General features: G+C 37.2%; 1 protein-coding gene across 5 annotated transcripts in view; it reads left to right on the top strand.

Moving 5' to 3' along the window:
• Positions 1-1,510: 1,510 nt before the first annotated feature.
• The window catches only part of ADGRG6 (adhesion G protein-coupled receptor G6), a 1,156,656-nt gene continuing 1,133,547 nt past the window's right edge, over positions 1,511-24,619 (top strand). For 3 of the 5 annotated variants that reach the window (XM_044058511.1, XM_044058431.1, XM_044058590.1), the window contains exon 1: positions 1,511-1,994. The gene's annotated coding sequence lies outside the window, so the exon portion shown is untranslated. The remainder of the gene's footprint in view (positions 1,995-24,619) is intronic. The other 2 variants (XM_044058747.1, XM_044058672.1) reach the window with 1 other exon arrangement.

The following is a 24,619-nucleotide window of genomic DNA, read 5'->3' as shown; positions in this document are numbered from 1 at the left end:
ACTCTGTTTCTATATTTTAGTAGAAGTAGCAAAATCTTTCAAAGACATGCTGTAGGTGGATTGGACACTCTAAATTGGCCCTAGGTGTGAGTGTGTGCATGTGTGTGCCTTCTGTGGAAGGCTGGGCGCCGGGCTGGCAACTCGGCGCTGTAAAACTCCACTGCCAATCATGAGCGGACAGGTGATCCGCTGTGGCGACCCCTAACCGGGAAAAGCTGAAAGAAGAAGCAGAAGAAGCAAAATCTCTCCAGTTCTTTTACAATGGAGTTCTTAAATAACAGAATGGTGAAAGCATAGGCAACCCCCCCACACACACGCAGTATCTACTGACTGCTGTTTTAGAACACTTAAGCAATGCCCAAGTGTGAAAGACGCAGATAGGCTTTTCCTGTCACGCACTGACACCCGAATGAGGCTGACCTGCTAAGGGTGCATGGGTTGGGACACACTCTACAGTTTAATATTCCGGACGTTAACTTCTCCGTTAAGTTTAGGGTCAATTGTTGATCGTGGCGGGGGTTGTTTCTGTGGACACAAAGTTTGTCAGATGCAAATGATTAGCAGTAAGGTTCTGCAATAAGTTAAAGTGAGCAGTTCTTCTTTCTTCATATCAGTCACCACATATTTATTCTATGATTTCACTAAATTTCCAGGGAGGAAAAAGAATACAGTGTAAATAATAAGGATGAAGCCCACCCATTGATGTGCAACTAAAATATTTTCTGCTGCTCAAGTGTATGCGACTGGTTTCCACGAGAAAAGCTGAAACAGCATTACAGTGCATGATAAACGAATGTCTAACTTCATCTTCTGGAATCAAACTGAAGTTTTACTGTTTAAAACAAGGCTTTAAATGTGTGCAATTGTGGGTAGGCGTAAGCATTCAGAGGCACTGACGAGCCCTTCTTGAATAAAAACAAGTGTCTGTTTTTCTGGGATCCCTGCTGTATAATATCAATACATTCCACCACTACATTCACGGTGCTAGTCAGAAGAGTCGTTTTTTTTTTCCTTAGGTTATAAGACTGTGGATATATTTTTACTTCAGTGTCACTTGTTTGGCAGTTCTTAATAAAATGCATCACATAAGAGACTCACTTAGGAACTCTCTCTCATACGCACGCACAGACACAGGTACAGACACACACGTGAATAATACAAGTGGTATGACTGGGCGTATAATGGAAGAATAAGTAAAGGGACGATAAATAAACGGTGCAGGTTGTGTACTTTTCAGGAAACCACTTACCAGTTTTAATGAAACACTGTTAGTGCTGAAATATATCGAACCTGACGTGGAAGAATTGCTTATGTGCAGCAATTTGGGGTTCGGTGCGCATTGAACCTGTGCTGTGCAGGTGACATGTAGAAGATACACCTGCCTTGCCTTTAGCAGAAGCTGTGACAAGTTGAGAGCACGTTTGTCTCACTTTTTTTTGGATCCTATATTCTTCGGCTGTAGTTCTCAGGGAAGAGGAGGGGAAAGGGTGCGGCTGAATCATGACTGCAACAGCAGCAGCACTGCCTCCAGCTCCCAGGCACAAAGCCTAATTTGTTGAGAGCAGCTTCTCTGTTTCAGCAAACAGTTCAATGTGAGAAAACTTAAGGAACAGGTTCACTGGAGGGAAACCTGTCTTCTTATTTTTCATTTCTTCCTTTGTATGTCCCAGCGGATGGTCATTGAGCCTTTAGCTCCCATCGGTTGCAACTGTGGAGTTGTTAGAGAAGAAGACATTGAATCGTGGATCAGGAGGCTCGGTTTGAACTTTTGGCACTTTAAGTGATCCGGGCACCCAGAGGCATCTCCAGCCTGTCTGTATGCTACCTACTGGTTCACAGCCACTCACTGTTTATACCCTCGTGGAACCGTGGCTTTTGTACCGGATCATTTCAGTTTTGGGAAACCAGCAGTTAAGTGCCCCCTGAAAGGAGAAATGATCGAAGACGCCACGGTTTTCCACAGCTTGGAAACTGCAGTTTAGGAGGCGAACAAAGTAAGTTGAATGGTCAGTGATGTATCTTTCCTCGCGCGCGCGTGTGTGTGTGTGTGTGTGTGTGTGTGTGTGTGTGTGTTGGGGTGCGGGGGCATTTCAGGGACTTTGCTGATTCTGTCACAAAATTGTCTTCTGTCCCGCATAAAATAAATATTCCCATGAATTAAAACTGTAAAGTGACGTGCAAAATAATTTTCAGACAGTATTTCTTAACTCGGATTTTATTAATTCTATCGAATTCACAGATAAAAGCAAACTATTTTATGACATTTGTGTCCCAGATCTGGGGTGTTTGTTTATTGCTCTTACGAAATTTGTGGCAAATTTGTAAGGAAGTAGCTCTGAAGCAATGTCTCTTGATTTCTTGTTTTTTTTTGTGATTGAACAGTGCATGTTGTTTGAGGAAGTGATTACCACTTTTTACTGTTGCCAACCTGTCACAATCAAGATAAGAAACTGAGTGCTGTGTAAAAAGTAAACTTACACATTTCTAAGAGGAGGGGAGCTAACAGTAAAATAGGAATTTATTTACGAAACTTACATAGTCACCCAACATTTTGATTTTCTTTGCAATCCAAGAATCAAAACGAAGCTCAAAAATACTGCAGTGCTGAAATGACAAATATTTTCTTTGGGAGGTATAGACCAAGGCTGTGTGTGTGTGTGTGTGTGTGTGTGTGTGTGTGTGTGTGTGTGTGTGTGTGTAAGTGCTGCTGCAATGAAGCATATTGATTTTTAGTTCATTGCCAACCAAACAAGACACCATCAGTCGAACACAGGCTACCAAGCATTTACTTTACAAACGGACCATGAAAATATTATCATATGAGGGAGCATAAGCATTTCCATAACAGCACAATATTATATACAAGTGATTACAGAGTCTACGCAGTGAACCGTGTGTGGTTTGTTTGCCCCTGCTCATAGCTATAATTTCCACAATATCTCAGAAAGTAGCACTCTTACTGCTTAGCTCTCTTAAAGTAAATGCCGTATTTCAGATTTGTGGAAGTTACCTGCTAACTTGAAATTTGTTATGTAAGAATCATACGCATACACCAGCACGGTGCTCTGTTAAGATGCATCTGGCCTTGTGCACTTTGCTCTTCTTATTTTATTAGTGCATATATAAAAACGTATATTTGTAATAATTTATATGAAAACTCTGGCTTTCAGAATACGCACGTCGGCATAATGATTTTTAGAACTCTATGTGAGATTTTCCCTCATCCGTGGCTTTCTCTTCAGCAATGCAACCATTTAAGAATTCTATGTGAAAATGTCCCTGATCCGTGGCTTTCTCTTCAGTAGTGCACACATTTAAGAATTCTATGTGAAAATGTCCCTGATCCGTGGCTTTCTCTTCAGTAGTGCACACATTTAAGAATTATGTTTGAAATTTCCCTTGATCCGTGGCTTTCTCTTCAGTAGTGCACACATTTTACACCTAGCACGGATCAGCCACACTAGTCTCACTGCCGCAGATGACAGGACAGTGTCAGTTTGTGTATCACAGAGGAAGGCAGTGCTGAAGTAGTGCGTGGTCGTTTCCTGGCGTGAAACTTTAATTCTAGTGAATCTCTGGATGAACTTGGGTACATTGTGGTGGTGATATGAGAGACGAATAGAGACGAAGCACTCTTTTAACAATATATGAGAAATCGTAAATGATGATGTACATGTATTGTAAGACACCGTGATGAAATTGACCTGTTCTTCCTAAAAATGTGGTGGGCAATACATCACAATTGTAACGCGTCATTACTTTGTCTTTTAACAAGTCCATGTTCCACACTACTCTGCATGGTCTGACACTGTGTATTCATTGTCATGATTTGTTTTAACAAATAACTATTTGAGATAATACTGGATCATATTAATTAATCAAAAGAACATGTTGGGAATTTGAAGAAACAATCATCAGCCGCGCCATTGCGTTATAAACTCAGAAAGTTGCTAGAATAACAGGTTTGCTATAGCATGCATTTTCTGAGGGATATAACGTCTGAAACTCAAATGTATGTCATTATTTAGTGACTACAGTCCTCAATGATTTGCCATAAAACCACAGATTTTATGAGGAACAGACCAAAAATATCAGGGAAAAATCTGGACATCTGCAAAAATCTGGGGGATTGAGAGGTATGCTCTGGGTCTATCCCCTGTCCCTTCAATACTGAGCAGTGTGTGTTTTTTTGACCTCTTGTGTACTGTTATTTGCATCCACACTTGCCACAGATAATTAAATTCCAAGTCCACTAAAGACTAAAGTTACTTCTGTGGTCTGCAGAAAGTCTACAGAACTTAAGATTTACATTACTAATCACAGAAAGAATGAGTACAGATTTAATGTTGTCATGAAATGTTGTACATTAATTAGAAATGTGTTACTTGATCACACCAGAGAACTAGACATTCTTCATTGCTTGAATATTTTTCAATGCCCAAGTCCACAACATTTTTTTGCTTAACATTCTGCCTATGAATGCACACTAAGATTTCCTCCAGTGTTTTGCTGGATCCCTTCATTTGTATTTGTTACCTTTGTTTCTTATGGCCATCTTTTCATATTCAAACTAAATGCCCCCCCCCCATTGAACTCTATAATACCACTTCATGTTTATGTTTTTGTTCCCTTCCACTTCACCTTCAGCTCCTTTTGTGACACTAATCTTCTTATTTTGCATCATTCATTTTGAGCTTTTGCCCTTTCTCCTTACTTGTTTCTTAAACCCCCCCCCCACCTGTGAGCCTACTGCAGCAGTTGCAATCAGTGGGTTAACTTAATGGACAGTGTACTGAGATAGATGATTACGGCAGAGCAGTACTGCATTAACTATGTCGTGAATGTTGAGTGTACAGTGGTTACTGACAATCATGATACAACTCAATAGTGAATGTTGAATAATTCAGAAGAAATAGACCAAGAAAGCCAATAAAGGTGGACAACAAATTGAAAAAAGGTTGGCCTAGCTGTAACACTCATGCACCGATTCTTCTGTACAATCCCCTTCACACCACCGGTTATTGCATACTTATACCATGGTCGAGACTGGCTAGCTAAACCAAACCTGGGGAATGGAGATTTTAAGTAACTGAAAATCTGTGGTTACCTCATGGAAAAAAGTGCCAGTCACCTACACATTTTGAAATGTTTAGCATTTGACAATTATCAGTTAGAGTGAAGACAATTTAAACTTTTAAAACACACACAAAACTGCAAAACAACAGGGGCACTGCATTTATTTTCCTGATACGTAACCAACACTTTACTTTTAAAAGCACTTCTTAAAACTATAAGACCCACCTTTCCTGAGGGGCTCATAGGTGGCACTAGGAACCTTGCAGTTCCATGAAGGTTCTTTTACAGAGTGACATTTGTGTGGAGTAAAAGTACTGATGGCGTTTTCAGAGCGAATTGACTTTGTACTTTTCCTCACTGTTGTGCAGCCTCATAGCTGGTGTATATAAGTCTGGATGAGTGGTGTGCTTCCCCATTTAGGGGTGCATGGGGCTTACTTTAAGAATCACTTTTCAGTGTTTTTACTTTGCATAACTGGCACTTGCAGAAACACGTTAGGAGAGTATATATGAATAGCTGGTATTAATTGCACGCTAATATTGTACTGCATATGCTTTGCCATTTACAGAAGTGAAGTGTGCAGTGCATCAGGAGAGTCAAGAAAACATGATAGCTGTGTGTGTCCACAGTGGCAAAACCACTATGTACTGGTGTCAATGTAGAGGGTTAAGGCTATGAGCTTTTAACAGCTTGTTCTCTCTAGTCCATGGTTTGATTCCAACAGCCTCTTCATTTGCTTACTGTGTGATTCTAAGCAAGTCACTTAGCCAGACAGTAACCTAGGACTGAGTCTGAAAATGATCTATGTGGATCAGTGCTCTGTCTTGGTTAACAAATAGCATGGTAAGCTTTTAATTTTTATTTTTAAGTTACTCTACAGTGTAATTACAACTGATCTCTCTAGTTGCTAGGTATCATATGGTTTATTCACTCAGCATTGATGTCCACTCTCAGGCTGTGGCCTTATGAGTAAATTATATCAGCAGTAGGAAAACAGTATATACTGCCTGCTGAATGTCACGGTCAGTTATTTACTCCTTCAATGTGCAGAACCAGCGAATGTGGTCAAATTAAATGGCAGTGGGGTAGGGGTGGGGGCAATAAGTAAAGACTGCATGAATGGTAAGGCAGTGTAAACTGACTACTTAATCCAGCTATTTCTAGAAATAACAAGTCAGCAATAATAAATATCTGATCATTCCTGCTTATGTACAGATTTTTATGGCACTGTGCAATATTAAAATATGATACATTTTTCATGTTGATGAACCTGCTAAATGGAAATAAACACTTTTTTTCAGACAATGTTTTTAAGCAGTAGGGAATTTGCTTAAGGCTGGTATACATTATTAAACATATTCCTCTTGGTACCAGCTAATTAACCATTACAAACTACATGCGGAAAATATTACTCCGATTGTGATTACCCTGCTGCACAAGTAGGAAATGGATATATGCCAAAATTCTGGAACAGAAACATTTACGCATTCACTGACAGCTTAACTGCATACACTCAAATGAACTCAAAACAAGTATTTTTACTAAATTTTATTATTTATGACAAGACATAAAACAAAATATTGTGCAGTAACAAAATATAACGACTGGGAAGTAGGTGTTAACATTTTCTAGCAATATGCCATTTAGCATTGGTGCTCATTGGATAAGATCTCTCTTTCAAGGCTCCAAGGTCCAGTCTTGAACTCTGATCACTGACTGTGCAGAGTGTGCATGTTCTCCCCATGCCTACAGTATGAGTTTTCTCTGGGTACTCTGTTTTCCTTCCAAATGTGCAAGTTGTTTGTCTACTTTAAACTGGTATATGTTGTGTTTGCCTTTGCTGTTGTGGCCAACACACGGCTAAAAATCATCCATAATACCTGTCTCACTTACCTGGTTATCAAATTAATAAATTATATTAAATTAAAATAAAATTAATTAAACTTGAGCAATGCCAACTCCTCATCATTGTACTATCACTCCCTTAAGAGTCAGCTTTCCCTGTAATTTACGCCATCTTAAAAAAAACAAGACTTTCTTAGACAAACTCTTGCAATTTTTTCATAAATATTTCTAACTATAGCTTTCCAGTGAACGAGTGTTATACGATTAAAAGTACATTTGTAAAGGAAGTGAGTGAAATTTACTTTACATCATACAGCAAAGCATATAATAATAATAATAATAATAATAATAATACAAATAATAATACTAATAATATTGTCAGGTATGACTGTCAAAAATGCAAAAAGACACAGGTGATAGTGCATTTCTTTGTTTTCCTATTTAGACAAGCGCACACAGGTTAGTTGATTCTCCTAAAAAATTAAATTCAATGAAAAATAGAATGCTAAAATGTACAAGATCAGCAGCTGTCATGCTGTCAGGCAAGATGTACAAAGCTATGACAGGATCTTAAAATATTGATAAACCTTAATTTCTTCATATACTTTTACATTTAATCATTTGAAATGTTTCTATGTCAGTTTCAGGAAGTCAGTTCCCTTAAAAGGGAATTCATTGAAAGAAACATGAATGACTTGTTTTTCAGTGGAGTAGGAGGGACCAAACCTCCCCCATCAGCTCTGGTCATAGTCTGGACCACATGGACAAATATAGAAAGTCAAGCAGTATGTTTTTGGGAGGTATAAAGTAATCACAGGACCAGGGGGAAACTCAAGCAACTTTAGGGAAAGAGCATATAAATTCCGCACAGACTGTGACTGGAGATCGCACCCTAGCCTCTGAACTGCTGTATCAAATGTAATTTGTTATTATTCAAAAAACATAGCTGACACAAAACTGGTTGGATATATTTTAAAACCATTAGTTCCATACTTTAGGAAATGATGGCTAATTGTTTGCCAGTAATGCCCTTGTCACGGGTTGCTCTGAATGCTGTTAGGTAATCAGACCTTTCAGGCTTTCCTGTTGAGGTTAGGTTACCTATGACCATGTAAGTAACAACTAGCCAAGTATTTTTCAATGACTACCTATGAATTATGCATAACATTTGACTAAAATACTGACATAGTCCTTCAGGTAGTGTAGAGGAGTAAGGTTGTGAAGTGTTAAGAAACTGCTTCATGTGGTCCAGGGTTTGATTCCAACAATCTCTGTTTGCATAATGTGTGAACTTAAGAAACTCACTTAGCCAAACAGTGTTTTGGGGAAATTGGGCTAAGCTCTCAATGGTTTCCTAGACCGTATGTCTAGTAGCTACTTATGAGCTGTACCTAATATGTAACATTTTTCTATAGTCGCACATCATCCTGACTTTTACCTCTAATATGGTATACAAAACAAAATAAAAGATGTATCACTGAGGCTACACAAAACTGCAATGTAAGTTACTTTAGTGCATACTACCCTCATATGTAAGGACTACAGTCCTGTATCTATCACGTCACAGTGGCCTTATATGTAATATTTTATATACATCTATACTTAACACAGCACATGCATAAACATCCTTGTTTTGATAAATCAGTTTTCCTGAAGATCACGGCTGTTACATGGTCTTTTTTATATATGTTAATGTCTTATAAGTGCTAGTGTTTCTGCCTCTGTAATCAGTTTATATTGTAATTTCATCAAATGCTGCCTGTTAATCTTTTCTCACTGGGTGTCCAGTCTATGTGGTTATACCTAGCTTGGTATGCTTGGTCAACAGAATAAGTAATTGCCAATAAAATGAAACTAATTAATTTCAGTTGCTTGAATTTAAAGTCTGCTACAGTCATTACTTTCACTCCTTATACTAACTATAGCCAGGGTATAAACAAATAAGTGAATTATTCTTCTGTTATAGGGTCATTTATTATAATGTACAGTTATACAAATTGATTTAAAGTATATTTCTGAATAACACGTAGAAGGATATTTAGCTGGTAATTTTAAAGACTCATTTAGACTCTGTAGTCCATGTTGTTTTGTGGTATTAGCTACAAGCCACATGTGGGTGAGTAAACAGAAAATACTTGTTTCACCTTAAAGAATAACATAACTGACATTAACAGCCTGTGAAATATATTATCTTTATTTTAAAAATATTCTCATCTAATACAAATTATCAGACTATTACTGATATGTGTTCTCCAGTAAATGGTAAATATGCCTTATATCACCTTTTACATCTCCATAAAAGTAAAATCACTGATTATGATATACATATTAACCCGGGAAGATGTAGGCTTTTCATGCTCTAGTCCTATAAATGAGAGGACCGAACACCAGTTCTGGAACCAAGCCACAAAACAATAATTACAGTAACAGCATGCACCAAATCCAGACAGTAGACCCTATCAAAGGTTATTTTACTCCACAGAGATCCGATGCGGTGTTTATGATTATGCATGCTAACTGGAGCTTTTAACTGAACACTTAGAATGTCCTTTTCTTTGCATTTGGATTATCAAAAGCAATCAATGAAAAAAAGGTGAAGTTTTGATGTCTTAAGTTTAAATGTAATCAGATTGATAAGTTCCATATAGTGAAACTCAGAATGGTTATTAATCACAATTCTACACAGGTAGTTGCTGATATTAAGACCGATATAAATTTAGAACATCAGTCTAATTTCAGAAATGCATTTATGTGTATATGTGTATCTTTTACTGAGGTGGGTGCAGAGGTATTTCCTTTGCTGTGAAGTATTTGGATAAACACCTATGTGACATTTTCCCCTTTAAGCATTTTAATCAGTACTGACTATATTTGGATTAGTTCATTAAATGGTCGAACAAAGTGATTAAGTTCTCAAAATTAATTGAGAGACATATCAGTTGTCATTAACATAATTTTACTGATGGAAATAAAATTCAACCTAGTGCACACTTTTTTTTTGCAAAAATAGCTATTCTGTTTACTGGGTAGGCCTAAATATTTCACATCTCTTTTTTTACTTTGTTAGGAGAGATGTTAGGCTAATACAGGGAACTGAAATTTCAAAAATAAAAAAGAATCACATAAAAGAATAAAAAGAATAAATAGATGTTATCACATCAGTGCTCACCCCAAATGAACGAATAAATAAATATATTAACAAATAAGTAAATAATAAAAGATAAAATAAATAAAATGACAAAACTACAGCACAGTCAGCACCCAGAGCTATTACATAATATGTATTAGCATAAGTTGCAAGTCATCCTTTATTGGCTGCCTTCTTGTATCGGGATGCACGTACAAGTTTCAGTTTTATAGTATTACAACCTTGCAAAGTACTATTTGGTCTTTTAATATTAAGTACAACGTATCTGAATCCCTACCCAGTAATGCCCTGATCAGTTTGGAAAGTTGCTCTGTGAAAAAGTCAACAAACATGCTTAGTACTGAGGATGCAGCTAATAATATAAAAATTCCAACCCAGTTTTCCCATGGTAGCATCCATAGTGGTCAGTAAGCTTGAGCCAAACTTTGGAGAAAACTCTAGAAAGCTTGGACAAAGGAGCATTTCATAGTTGCAGCGTTATTAAGTGTGGTAATTATTACAGCATGCTACTTGAATTCCACTGTGTACACATTTAAAAATGTAATGTATGTGCTTTAATTTCACTGTTTAGAAGATATATTCAGTAGGCGTAACATCTGTTTCTTTTTAAAAGTTATGGCAACGTCAAGCTGGTTGGTTTTCAAAAATGCTGGTGGTGCTTTTCTAAGTAAAGCTAGTACTGATAGGTTCCATGACTGACTTTATGCCTAAAAATCTACATATACGGTGTGTGCATTGTGATCTGATATGCACATACGTGCATTCATATGTGCATGCACATAACTTTTATTGACATATTACATTGCTGTACTGAAAAAATAATAAAATAATTTTCAACTTTCCTACAATTTAGTTCCTTTGCAGCTTTGAGTAACTTACTGTCACCCATTATAAGTATATCTAACGCCATCTAATTGTATTAATTATGCTATGTAAATGTTACCCTTTCTTGGCTTGAAGATATTTTTAAAATAATTGCCTCATAATAATGTTATTAAATATTTTTTTTTCTTGCCCTGCTGTCTACAATTCATCAGCCACCTGTGACCAGGTTTTTCATTCATTCCACCAGTAAGGCAGGAGCTGAGCAGTCTGTTTATTTCTGTGTACAGAAGGAGCCGTGTGAGGCCATCATCCAAGCTGCCATTGGAGTATTTACAATGACTCACTCCTCAATCCCCACAGCAGCCAAAGGGGTTGGCATGCAGTGCTAGACTCTGCACATGCTCATGACTATGTGTGCACAGTGATGGATACAGCATATACTGCTTGTCATTTACATCCGTGTCATGGCCTGATTTCTGGTGGTGCACTAGGCTGTACTGATAACACAACCAGATTCTGCTGAATGCAAGTACAACAGTGGGAGTAGTTGCCTCACTCCATTCCCACAGGATGGCAAGAAGACATTAGCTAATCACTCTCATCTTCCCCTGCCTTGCTTCTCTAACACCTAAGCTGTTAAGCAAACTCTAAATATCTGAGCCATAGTCAGGGATTTATCTGTTAAGCTGTTAAACAAACTCAGGTCATTTAAGTCTTAGCCAGTGTCTTGTCCACCTCACTGTTAAACAAACTCAGATTACCTGATCACTTGAGTCATAGTCAGGGCTTTATCTGTCAGGCTGTTTATCGATCTATGCCACACAGCCTATAAAATGGGTAGTAAAATTAAATAATCAAACTATTTAAAGATAATGATGCACCACATAACCGTTTTGCTAAATCTTTGTACACTCCCTGTCATTTTGTTCCTAAACTGCATTACAAATTAAACAAACTACTCCTCATGTATACAAAACTAATCCTTTAGTCAGAACAGATAAAACACTACAAACAATGTTTTGACTTCACTCCAAGTAAAAAAAAAAAAAAAAGATAAAAAATAATTCAGTGGAGAATTAAAATCTAACGAAACAGTATCTAAATCAGTTTAATATTTTTTTCATGATTATCTGAATTTCCTTAGCTGTGTCAATACATTAGAAAAAATATACTGCATTCACTTTTGATTACATCGGTTTTCTGTTTATAGTAAAAAAGCATCTCCATGGCTTTACTTTTCATTAAAGAATAGCCTCATTTTTCCTTTGAGATTTATTATTAATTGCCTCTTTTCCTAAGATTAAGTTAATATTAGAACTTTGCAGTTGTGCTCAGTAGTAAATATCTACGATTAATATCCCATGTTTTATCAGTAGGGGAAGCATAATGGGAAAAAACAAATATAAATGTATAGGCCATTAAAAATAGTGGAATGTTGATGCATTCCAGAGATCTACAGAGTCATGCATTTTGAAATCTTTTGTGCGTGTTTCAGCATGCTACACTCCTTGAAAAGGTAATGCAGCTGTAGTCCAAAATGTCTGATACTACTATATTAAAGAATACAAACTTTACAAATTTGAAATGCACTTACTTCAGACATTAAAAATATTAACAAAAAGATGCTTAGTTTACAACTATGTTACAGCAGGACATTGGAAATTACAGATTTATGGCTGTTAGAACATTACCTGGCAGGGTTGTTAGTTAGTAAATTAAAAGTAAACTAATTTAATTTGTTTTAATACTATAAGAACCCGCGGTAGTGGTGCTGCGGTAACGTTGTCGCCTCACAGCAAGACGTTGTCACATTCGATTCTCAGCTAGAGCGTCTTCTGTGTGGAGTCATGCGTGAATGGGTGTGCCTTCGTTGAAGGTTGTGCGTCAGGGCTGGTAACTCGGCACGTAAAAGTCCACTACCAAACATTAGTGAACCAGAGTTCCACTGTGGCGACCCCTAACCAGGATAAGCCGAAAGACACAACAACAACTATAAGAATTCCTAAACATATCTTTAAAATAGGCTGATAGGATACTGTTGGCTTATTAAATTGGTCTTCTGTTTTCTTTTGTCCTGATTGTTTCAAAGAAATCTTTCTCATGTCATTGTAAATTTTCCCAAATGCCTTAATATACTGCCTTTATAAGATCTTTTCCTATGTTCTTATAAATGTATACTGTCATAGCCAATATGTTTTTTGACCTTTTGAACAAATACTAATATTTATTGTTTCATTATTATCACCTACAGCTTATGGAATGTCACTGAATGTCATTTTTGTCAAATTTCTTTTTATTAAGACATTTACATTTTTAATTTTTAAAATTTAAACTTTTAAAATTAATTTTAAGACTTTTCATTTTCTTTTTATTAATCCATTACATTACTAAGAAAAAAAGTAGTAATGGTTAATAAAATTTGAACATTGTTAATCAATCAACAGATTACTTTAAAATATGAAATTTTCAAAATGGTAAGTGGGTAAAACATCGACAGAAATCTTAAAAGTAAGATAGCAAGAATAATACCATTTGTATAGCTGAAAGAAATAATGACATTAAGTGGTCAACAATTTAGAGAGGAATTCAAGCCCAAATACATTTGTAAGCTGATATATACTACTTCATGCAAATAAGGTGTTCACTTCCAAGTGAGATTGTTCACACTGCAAATTGTTTAACTGACATTCAATGAAAACTACTGTGCAAATGATGTATATACTTTAGTGTATATTATTAACTAACCATACTATAATATAAATTAACAATACTAATGAAGCATTGTAAACAGTGTAAGTATTGAATATACTAAAATGCATCAATTTTGGTTAAAAAAGGTGATGCAATTACCTTCTTATATCAAAGACAGTTTTGATTTTTTTGGATAAAGTAAAGAAAATAACATAGCAGAACATGTTTTTTATAGTGATAGATGTAGTCAGCCTATACCCTAGCATTAAACATAGTGATGGCATAGAAGCTATAGAATTTTTTTCTGGGGAAGAGCCCCAGTACACAATATATTACAGAACTGACATTGTTCTGTTTGGAAAATAACATATTTGAATTTGATGAATCTCTGTATCATCAGAAGTGTGAGACAGTTAAGGGGGGCAGCTTTTGTCTCCATATAAGCTAACTAATTCATGGATCTCGATGAAAATGTATATGTGTATAGGAATGACTTTTTTAGAAAACATGTTGTTCATTTTTATAGATACATTGACAATTTGATTTTTGTTTGTAAGGGGGGCTATGGAGAAGTGGGAAATTTTGTTCAAGAACTGCAAGTGAACAGGTTTGAGATCAATAAGGTTGTGCAAGAACAAACAACTGATAAAATATAATCAGATCCTGCAGATAGACTAGTGGTGGACCGTAGCTGGGATAGCTACTAAAGTTCAAAAAAATGACACGGATATATGAAACTTGAATTATGTCACTGATAAAACAGAACGAAAAAAAGATGAAAAAACACTTCTTTTAAATCCACAGAAACCTCACTGCTTCGCCGAATTGGCAAGATGTTGAACTAAAGTGTAACAAGGGACTGTTACACACTGATGTTTAGCAGTTCAAAGTTAAGTAGGACTAAATCTGTTTATATCCCAGGCATATACATTCCTATAACTCTTCCAAATGATGCAAAGTAACTTGAACACAACTCACAACAGTCTGTGTGGGGAGACCATAACAAGCATAAAAAAGTACCTTAGAATGTTTGTAAAAGCTGATGAAATGTTGTAGAGCAAATGCCTGGTTGCTCAGGAAGTCCTGACTATCCGTTTAGCTTGTGGTAGAAAACCCAATCCAATACTTTGTAGTTAGAAAAACACAAGAAGCTTCCCTTTGCAAACTCAATAGTTCCAAACTTGCAGGAAGCAAATGAAGCACTAGAAGCACTAGCACAATTGCTATGTAAACAAACTCAGAAGTTCCAAACTCATGCACTGTTATACACTGATATTTAGAAGTTCAAAAGTAAAGTAGGACTAAATCTGTTTATATCCCAGGCATATACATTCCTGTAACTCTTCCAAATGATGCAAAGTAACTTGAACACAACTTCACAACAGTCTGTGTGGGGAGACCACAACAACCATAAAAAAGTACCTTAGAATGTTTGTAAAAGCTGATGAAATGTTGTAGAGCAAATGCCTGGTTGCTCAGGAAGTCCTGACTATCCGTTTAGCTTGTGGTAGAAAACCCAATCCAATACTTTGTAGTTAGAAAACACAAGAAGCTTCCCTTGGCAAACTCAATAGTTCCAGACTTGCAGGAAGCAAATGAAGCACTAGCACAATTGCTGTGTAAACAAACTCAGAAGTTCCAAACTCATAGGAAGCAAAAAAGGCGCTGTAGACTGAAAATAAATCCTTTATTACAACGATAGCATTCCTTAAGCACTAGTTGAGCTTTCACCTGCACCATCGCACACTTCATCAGAACTAGTGCAAAACATTTAATTAACTCATTTAAAACAGTTTTTGGAAACTTTGTTACTCAATTTAAAGAAACAGTACTCCATTTGTAACATAACTAATATTGGACCTATATAAAAACATATGAATCTTGGTGATTTATGTATATACATACCAAAAGTAAATACAAATGTATATATAATTATAAATATTGATTTTAAAAGTCACTAAAAATAATTATACATATGGTATTGTGATTGAAATACTAAAACATGAATTAAATTCACTATGTGTACTTACATTTCATCAAATATTGCAGCCATAAAAATATTATGTATCAAGAATTAAAAATGGTTTTATACTTATAAAATCATTAATACCTGGATTCCTGGTGGAATCAGTTAAAATCTGCCACTTGCTTTCTTTACAGGCCAGTCTTGTTTTCCAATCCCCTCCAAAAGGAATTTCCTTCACCTCATCTATTATCATAAAGGAGAATGTGTGTCCCTCACCATATTCCTTGATGTGTCTGTATATTTTACTATCCATTTTCCTAATTTTATAATAATGCTCATAAATTTAACTCTCTTTCTGTTTTGCCTATATAATAGGCTGGACATTTTTTGCACAGAGCTAAATATACTATGTGCTTGGTGCTACAATTCCCACCTATGCTCCTAATTTTACTGTGATTAATGTCATTCAAAACAATATCACTGTTGGTGTTTATATGTGTACATTGTTTGCATCTTCGGCACTTTCTGGTGAAAACCTTGTCTTTATTATTGTTTCTGCCTTTCCCTAACTTGGAATGTTCCAGTAATCTTTTTATGTTGGGACCAGTTTTGTATACTATCTTAGGTTCCTCACCCAGTATATTTTTGTTGACATCTGATACTGTGATAATGTCCCAATATTTCTTTATAATGTCCTTAATCTTGGTGCTGTGAGGGGTATAGGTCAGAACACATACTCTACCCATATTTGCTTTCTGCAAGTTAGCTTTAATCTCTTTATCAAGACCTAGCAGTGGTTTGTATTTTATTCCCCATTGGGATTTGACAAATTCAATGGTGTCACTAATCATGTTGCTGGGATATCCTCTCCTTTCAAATAAATCTGCTAACAGAACCATTTCTCCTTCCATGAATTCTCTAGTTGATGACATTCTGGCACATCTAATGCACTGTCCCTTCATAATATTTTTGAAAATGTGTGGTGGATGTTCACTACCAAAAATAGATAATCATTAGAGAATGTGCTTTTCTATGTATCTTGGATGTAAAACCTTCCTCATTGGAACCTATGAACACATCCAAATATGAAATACCTGAGTTATTTGTTTCATAGGTAAATTTAAAAAAATTGGTAGTTTCGTTGATGTATTCAATAAATTGTGGTATTGTCTCGTTGGGTCCCTTCCACAGAATGAATATATCGTCAGAAATCTTACATAGAAGGTGATGTAGCTGGAGAATGCACAGTTGGTAATGAATTCATTCTCCCAATCAGACATAACCAAGTTTGCAAATATGGGGGCACAAGATGCCCATAGCAACTCCCTGCTTTGTCTGAAAAATTCACCCTCAGTAAGATAATTGTGATCCAACACTAGGCCCATCATATCCATGATTAGATTTATTTTATCCCAGGTCAATGTAGAAAACTTTCTAAGACTCCTGGCAAATCTCTAGTCCCTCGTCCTTAGGAATACATGAAAATAAGTCACATACATCAATGGTGATGAATGTACATTGTTCTGTCCATTTGTCAGGACTGAGTTTACTCAAGAAATCCCATGAGTCTTTGATGATGAATGGTACATGTGTATAAATATGTTTCGTCCATCTATCGATCGTTACTCCTATGTTATATGTTTTGACTTTGAACCTGAGATGATGGGTCTGAAGGGTGGTTTGGTCAGAGACTTGTGAATTTTCGGTATTCCTATTATGCAAGCCATCACTGGATGATCAACTTTTAGAAACCTATATACTTCTTCTGTGATACGGTTATCAATAAAGTATTCTTCCAAAGCTATGTCAATTCTTCTAAAACCTTGGTTAATTTGATTGATTGAAACCTGTTGGTAATTCCCAGAATGGTATAAAATATGGTATATCTCAGTGATATAATCTTTTTGGGGGTAAATAACTGCCCCTCCTTGTCGGGTTTCATTATTCTTTTTATACATATATTCATTCAGTACCGCTCTTTCTTCTTTGGAGATGTTATCTTTGTTAATTCCTGTTTTTCCGATATTCTCTTGTGATTTCATGGTTGAGTAGATACAGTTCTTTACATATCATTTGTTCAAATACATTCACTTGTGAATTGTACTGAGGTATAAATGTACTTTTTCTTTCTAATTCAGTGGGTATATATGTGGCCTCATCATCCTTTCCTTTTCAAATAGTAGAGCCAGGTTAAGTCTGCGACTATATAATTTGATTTCTTTGATATGATCTACTAGATTGAATTTCTGTGTAGGGATGAATTTGGTTCCTTTGCATAAAAGGGAACATAATTCTTCATGAATAGGGACATCTGTGTAGTTGTACACGTTGAAGCCTTTATAGTGCGTGATACTAGGTTTTTCTTTTTCTAATTCTGATGTATCTACCTCCTGTATGTCTATTTTCACAGTTTCATCATGTCCATCATTTGAATTTTCATTGTTGATGTTGAAGGGAGATGGGACCACGTCAATCTCTCTAGATGGAACTAAAATGGCAGGAGGAGGGACAGTAGAACCTCCAACTGTCGTTCTAAACTGACAAACTCTGGATTTTACTTGTATTTTCTGCTGCTCTGGTAATATGTTTTTCCATAATTTTGATGGTGTCTTCCTCCCTGAAAATTTTCCTGTCTGTCCATCTGTCTTCTACCTCTTACATGTGTATATCCTTCATCTAATCTTTCTTTCCTATCTTGTGGCCAAACATATACCTTACAAGTTCTATATAGCTCCATATCACGCTCTAACTTTTTGTTTTTCCTTCGGAAAATATTTTCCGCTGTGGTTTCTGCCATTTGGAAGAGTTATAGGAATGTATATGCCTGGGATATAAACAGATTTAGTCCTACTTAACTTTGAACTGCTAAACATCAGTGTGTAACAGTCCCTTGTTACACTTTAGTTCAACATCTTGCCAATTCGGCGAAGCAGTGAGGTTTCTGAGGTTTGAGATCAAATTTGATGGGTTAAAAAAAGGAAAGACAGTTAATTATCTTGATATTACAACAGAATGGTAAGAATATGGGAAACTTAAAACTAAAATATTTAGAAAAATGGGACAACCAAGCTTTATGTTGCATGGAACTAGTTGTCACCCACCCCATACTATTTCTTCCATTCCTTAAGGCGAAATGGTTAGGGTTAAACGTTTATGTAGTGACAGGAAGGAATGTGAGAAGGAAGTTCAAAATACAGCTAATATGTTCATAGAAAGGGACTATGAGCCAGAGAAAGTATGGTTGGGGTATAACAAAGTAATGAATAAAAAAGTGAATAAAGCAAAGAACATGATAATGCAGGAAAAGAATGCTGAAGAAAAAGAAAGTGAGTTATATTTTGTGTCTAAGTATACTCTCTCTCTTTCGGCTTTTCCCGGTTAGGGGTCGCCACAGTATATCACCTTGTCCTCTCATGATTGGCAGTGGAGTTTTACAGTGTCAAGTTGCCAGCCCAGTGCCCAACCTTCCACAGAAGGCACACGCATGCACGCACTCATGCCTAGGGCCAATTTTAGCATGTCCAATCTACTTGCAGCATGTCTTTGGGGATGTGGGAGGAAACCGGAGCACCCGGTGGAAACCCACATGACCGCAGGGAGGACATGCATACTCCGCACAGAAGACACCCCAGCTGAAGATCGAACCGGAGAGCCTCTTGCTGTGAGGCGACAATGCTAACAGCTACAACACCACGGCCATCCTTGTGTCTAAGTATACTAATTTTTCCAATATTTTAGAGAAAATAGTTAGGTATTATTGGTCTTATGTACAGAAAGAAAAATCCTGCTTAAAAATGTCAAACTTTGTTTTTCATATAAAAGAGGCAGGAGTCTTAAAGACATGTTAGTACATGGAAAATGTGAGAGACCAAAAAATATAGAAAATAATATAGTGAGATATGGAACTTTTCCATGTGACAATTGCACATTATGCAAACATATAGTGGATAGTTTTGAAAGTATTAATGGAAAAAATGTTGACAGAAGAGGCAGCTTATATATATATATATATATATATATATATATATATATATATATATATATATATATATACATATATATATTATATATAGGTTCATAGGTTCATAGGTTCATACTAGGCTATCTGCCCAAGGGCATTTATAAGCCTAGCCCATAGTTATGTGGCTTTCGCCACCCCTTTAGTTTGAATAAAAACTATGCCTATCATTTTGCTGTGCCTCTGTCAAGCAGTGACACTGAAGTAATCCCTGGGGTATATCTGCAATCTCCCATCCATTGGTCAAGATTCCTCTTGAACAAGGCCAGAGAGGTGCTCTGCCTCACATGTACCTGGATTTTGTTCCACAGCATAGGGAGTCTCTGGGTGATGAATCTGTCCCTCCAGCACGTTCTATTTATAACCGTGTCAAGGTTTAAGTCTCCCGCCCTTGTGGTTCTGAGGGATCTAGATTTTTTGAGGTGAAGCATATTCATCAAATCTGGGTTTGACATGGCCTTATATGTCAGGCACAGGTCACCTCTGAGCAAGCGGTATGAGACTGAATAGAGCTGGAGTTCTTTCAGTCAGGCAGCGTCAGACATATATTAGCGACCCTTTATCCTTTTGGTGAGGAACCTTTGGGGCCTTTCAAGCTGCAGCAGGTGTCTGGTCAGATACATTCGAACGGGGGATTGTACTCAATCATAGGTCTAATGAGTGATGAGTACAGGAGGACGATGACCTCCCTTGATCTAGATGTGAATCCCTTCATGATCAGGTGGGTGATATAGAAGGTTTTCCTAACTACTTTAGCAACATGAGTGTCAAACGAAGGCTACTGTCAACCTGGGTCCCCAGATCCCTGATGACTTTTTCTGTGCTCAGTGGATTGCCACCTATATGGTAGCTAGGGGTAACCTTGTTTTTCCCGAAGGGTATGACTATGCATTTTTTGGCGTTTAACTTCAGGCCATGGCTCTGGCACCAGTTATCCATTTCTGTGAGGCCCTTCTGGAGGATATCTGTGTCAGATGTGTTTTCGACTATGGCCCAGTTTGCAGTCATCTGCAAACTTTGTCAGCCATAACACTCCTGTGTTTGCTTGTACTTCAGAAAAGTAGATGCCGAACAAGAGTGGACCCAGGACTGAGCCCTGTGGGACACCACTTGTGACAGGCTTTGAGTCTGACATGGCTCCAGCAACTCTGACCCTGTGGGTTCTGTCACTTAGCCAGTTTGCAACCCATCTTGTGATGTATGGGTTTACATTCAAGCTGATGAGTTTTTCGATGATACCTGAGTGGGGTATTGTGTCCAGGCCCTTTGCCAGGTCGAGGTAGGCTGTATGGACTGCCTTTCCCTCATCAATGGCCTTGGTGACTGTCTCGAAAAAGTCAATCAAGTTTAAGAGGCAGGATCTGCCTTTGACAAAGCCAAACTGGGTTGGATCCAAAGTCTGCAAGTTCCCTATGTCTTTATTTATGAGTTCCATTATGATCCTCTCCATGGCTTTGCAGATAAGGCTTGTCAAGCTAATGGGGCGGTAATTTCCAGGGTCTGTGGAGGCACCGCCCTTATGAAGTGGGACCACAGTCGCCGTGCGCCACTCCTTGGGTACGTATCCTGAGGTGAGGCTAAGATTAAACACCTGTCCTAACTGTGGGTTTAATTCCTCGTTGAGTTCGTGAAGCACACAGCCGGGGACACCATCCGGTCCCATGGATGCTGTGTTTTTTGCCTTAGTGAGGGCAGTTCTCACCTGGGCATTGGAGATGTTTGGGGGGCTACAATCCTCTGGAATAGATATCTCTCCTTTTGGGGGGAGAAGTTTGCACTGAACCTGTCAGCCAGTATGTTGGCAATGTGTGTAGGTTCAGTAATTTTCACATCATTTTGAACTAATTCTGAGCATATCTGGGAGTTTCCTCCTAGGTTTCTAACATAGCTAAAGAAGGCCTTATGATTCTCTTTAGAGTCCTTGGTGATTTTTCTCTCAAGATTTGCCTTGGATGATTTTATGAGAGCTCTTAGTTTTTTACTTATAATGATCAAAGGTGTCTTACCTTTCAAGGATTTTGCTCTATCTTGTAGTAGCTTCCTCCTTTTGTTGTAGAGCTTGTTTATGGCTGGGGTCCACCAGACTGGACGCTTGCCTTTGGTACAGAGAGTCTTAGTTTTGTTTGGGATTGCCTGATCCATGCAGTCTTGTAGGTGCTGGTAGAAGGCATTTGTAAGTGATTCAGCGGTTTGAGTAATGTTTACCACTGGCTCAGGGGCCTTAAAGGAGACCACACTAGTTTTTAGAAGTGTGAAATCGGCTTTTGAGAAGTTTTTCACTGTGGTCTTTTTTGTTTCAGGTGCGGGCGGGATGAGGACCTCCAGTGAGATTAGTTTATGATCTGATCTCACCAGTGAGGGGTATACTTCCAGTGTTGAACATTTTGATCCCATGTTCGTGATGATGAGATCAAGTATGTTTTCTCCTCTTGTGGGGATGGTGACTAGTTGTTCCATGGCATTTGAGTTTATGAACTCCAGGAATCTTTGGGTTAGAGTGTTCGGGCTTGAGTAGTGTTCCCAGTCTATATTAGGGTAGTTGAAGTCACCTAGTATGATGGTGTTTGGAGATACATTTATCCACTCCAATGTTTTCAGGAAGGCCATGTGAGGTTCCTGAGTTTGAGAGGGTGGCCTGTAACATGCTACAAATTGCAGAGCAGTCTTGCCTATGGTTAATTGCACCTGGATGGTCTCCGATGCATCGTGCGTTGCCACCAACCTTGAGGTGTGGGTGTCCTTTATGAATATGGACACCCACCCTCCTTTCTTGGTGTTGTCCGGATTTTGGGGCCGGAACGCATGATATGAGGTGAAACCTGTTAGTGCTGGGGTGCTCTCAGGAGCCTTGAACCAGGTTTCTGTCACAGCACAGACATCGATGTTCTCCATATTGAGAAGGGCCTCGAGTGCGTGCATCTTGAGATTGAGACTTCTGGCATTGAGCAGCATTGCCCTTAGTTTTTTTTCCTTTTTGGTGTTCTAGGGTGGTAGGTTTAGAATTTGAGCCTAGTTTAAAATGTCCTTGTTGATTATTTTATATTGGGGAAAACAAGAGAAGCTTTGCTGTAAGATTAAAAGAGCACATAAGGGACATCAGGAAGCAAACATGTCAGAGTCCTGTAGCTATGCACTTTAAGGAACACCATAATGGAGACCCACAGGGGTTACAGGCACCTGTTTTGGAACAAGTGAATACTAGGTTTAGTACTAATGAAACAATTAAGAAACACTTAAGAAGGAAGGAAGCAATATTTATTTTAAAATATGATACAATGTTTTCAGGAGGTTTGAATAGGGAATTCTCTTGGAAGCATTTAATACAAGAAGGTTAAAAAAAGAATATTAAAAGTTAACCTTTTTAGATGGCTTTTTTAGTGAATTTTTAATTGGATGATTATTTAATTGATTAAATGCATGTATTTAAGTGTATGCTTACTAGCAGAAAGATGTACTCTGAAAAGGCTTTTCTGAAAGCCGAGGTGCCAGAGAAGTTTAACTTGCTCTTAATGGTATTAGAGTTTGAAGTTTTGCTGTTAATTGTTACTGCAGAAGTTATGTTTTTATTTTAATAAATCAGTCTGTGTACTAAACTGAGTGAATTCATCTGGCCTGGAACTTGTGGTGTGAAATTTGTAAGCTGAGTTATACTACTTCGTGCAAATAAGGTGTTCACTTCCAAGTGAGATTGTTCACACTGCAAATTGTTTAACTGACATTCAGTGAAAACGACTGTGGTGGTGGTGCTGTGGTACCATTGTCGCCTCACAGTAAGACGTTACCCTGTTCGAGTCTCAGCTAGAACGTCTTCTGTATGGAGACATGCGTGAATGGGCATACCTTCGTTGAAGGCTGTGCGTCAGGGCCGGCAACTCGGCATGTAAAAATCTACTGCCAATCATTAGTGGACCAGAGATCCGCTGTGGCGACCCCTAACTGGGAAAAGCCGAAAGACACAACAACAACAATGAAAACTACTGGATAAATGATGTATATACTTTAGTGTATATTATTAACTAACCGTACTATAATATAAATTAACAATACTAATGGTGCATTGTTAACACTGTAAGTATTGAATATAGTGTAATGTATGTTGTCACATAACCTCAGTAATATTGAAGCAGTAATGCTAACAGAAATATCATTTCCTGGGCTTCGCCAAAAAGGAGTTTCTTTACAACACAGTCAGAGTCTCATGGTAAACAAAATGGAAATAAATACATACATGCATACATACATACATACATACATAAATACATACATACATACATTTTTTAAAGAAAGTGAGTTCATGTAATAGTTAAAAGTATATGGTGTAGTTTTTATGTTGGTCTCTAGTCTAAGAATATTTTCTAAACTTTATTTGAGACTTTATAAACACTGAGGTACCTTATTACATATTCTACAAATTTAGTTGCTAGTTTCCATGTTGGTCTCCACTCTAAGAACATCGTATTTGTGAACTTAAAAGCAACAAGTTACCTTATTATATATTCTACAAATTTAGCTACTGTGTTCTTGTGTAGCGAGGTCTATTGTGCCATAAAACAGTCAATGCCATTTGTTTCTTGTTATTCAGTCTGCCTAAGAAAATGTTTAGGATTGTATTCAGTCATGATAAATCCTGGAAAGCAATGTTAAATACTGTTAAGTTTTTGATTGATAAGCTTCCAATAATTTGAGGTGAAGAACAAGTTTAGAAGAATTGATACCTTATATAACTTCTACGATGCCCACAAGCACGACAGAGTAGGAAGTATTTGGAAAAATGAGATGCCTCTTTACATGATGTTACGTATTTATTGTAAACAGTCATAATCTGAGGGTAGAATAACTTTTAAAATAAATAAACAATATGGCATGAATCCAGATCCTGGACCACAAATTAAATTAAGGAGTATACACTCCCAGTACAAAGAGCAAAATCAGTGGTTTGAATGTAACATAGCTGGAATAACCTTTTCAGAATCTGATAGTGGTCTAGTAGAAAGGAGGTCTTGCTGTCATTTGAAGAAGTTTGAAAATATGATAGCATCAAAGATATGTT

This window comes from Protopterus annectens, chromosome 1.part0 (assembly GCF_019279795.1).
Source record: "Protopterus annectens isolate FY-2018-M chromosome 1.part0, PAN1.0, whole genome shotgun sequence".
Classification (NCBI taxonomy): domain Eukaryota; kingdom Metazoa; phylum Chordata; order Ceratodontiformes; family Protopteridae; genus Protopterus; species Protopterus annectens.
Note: the sequence above shows the minus strand (reverse complement) of the source record. Positions and strands in the feature narration are given on the sequence as shown.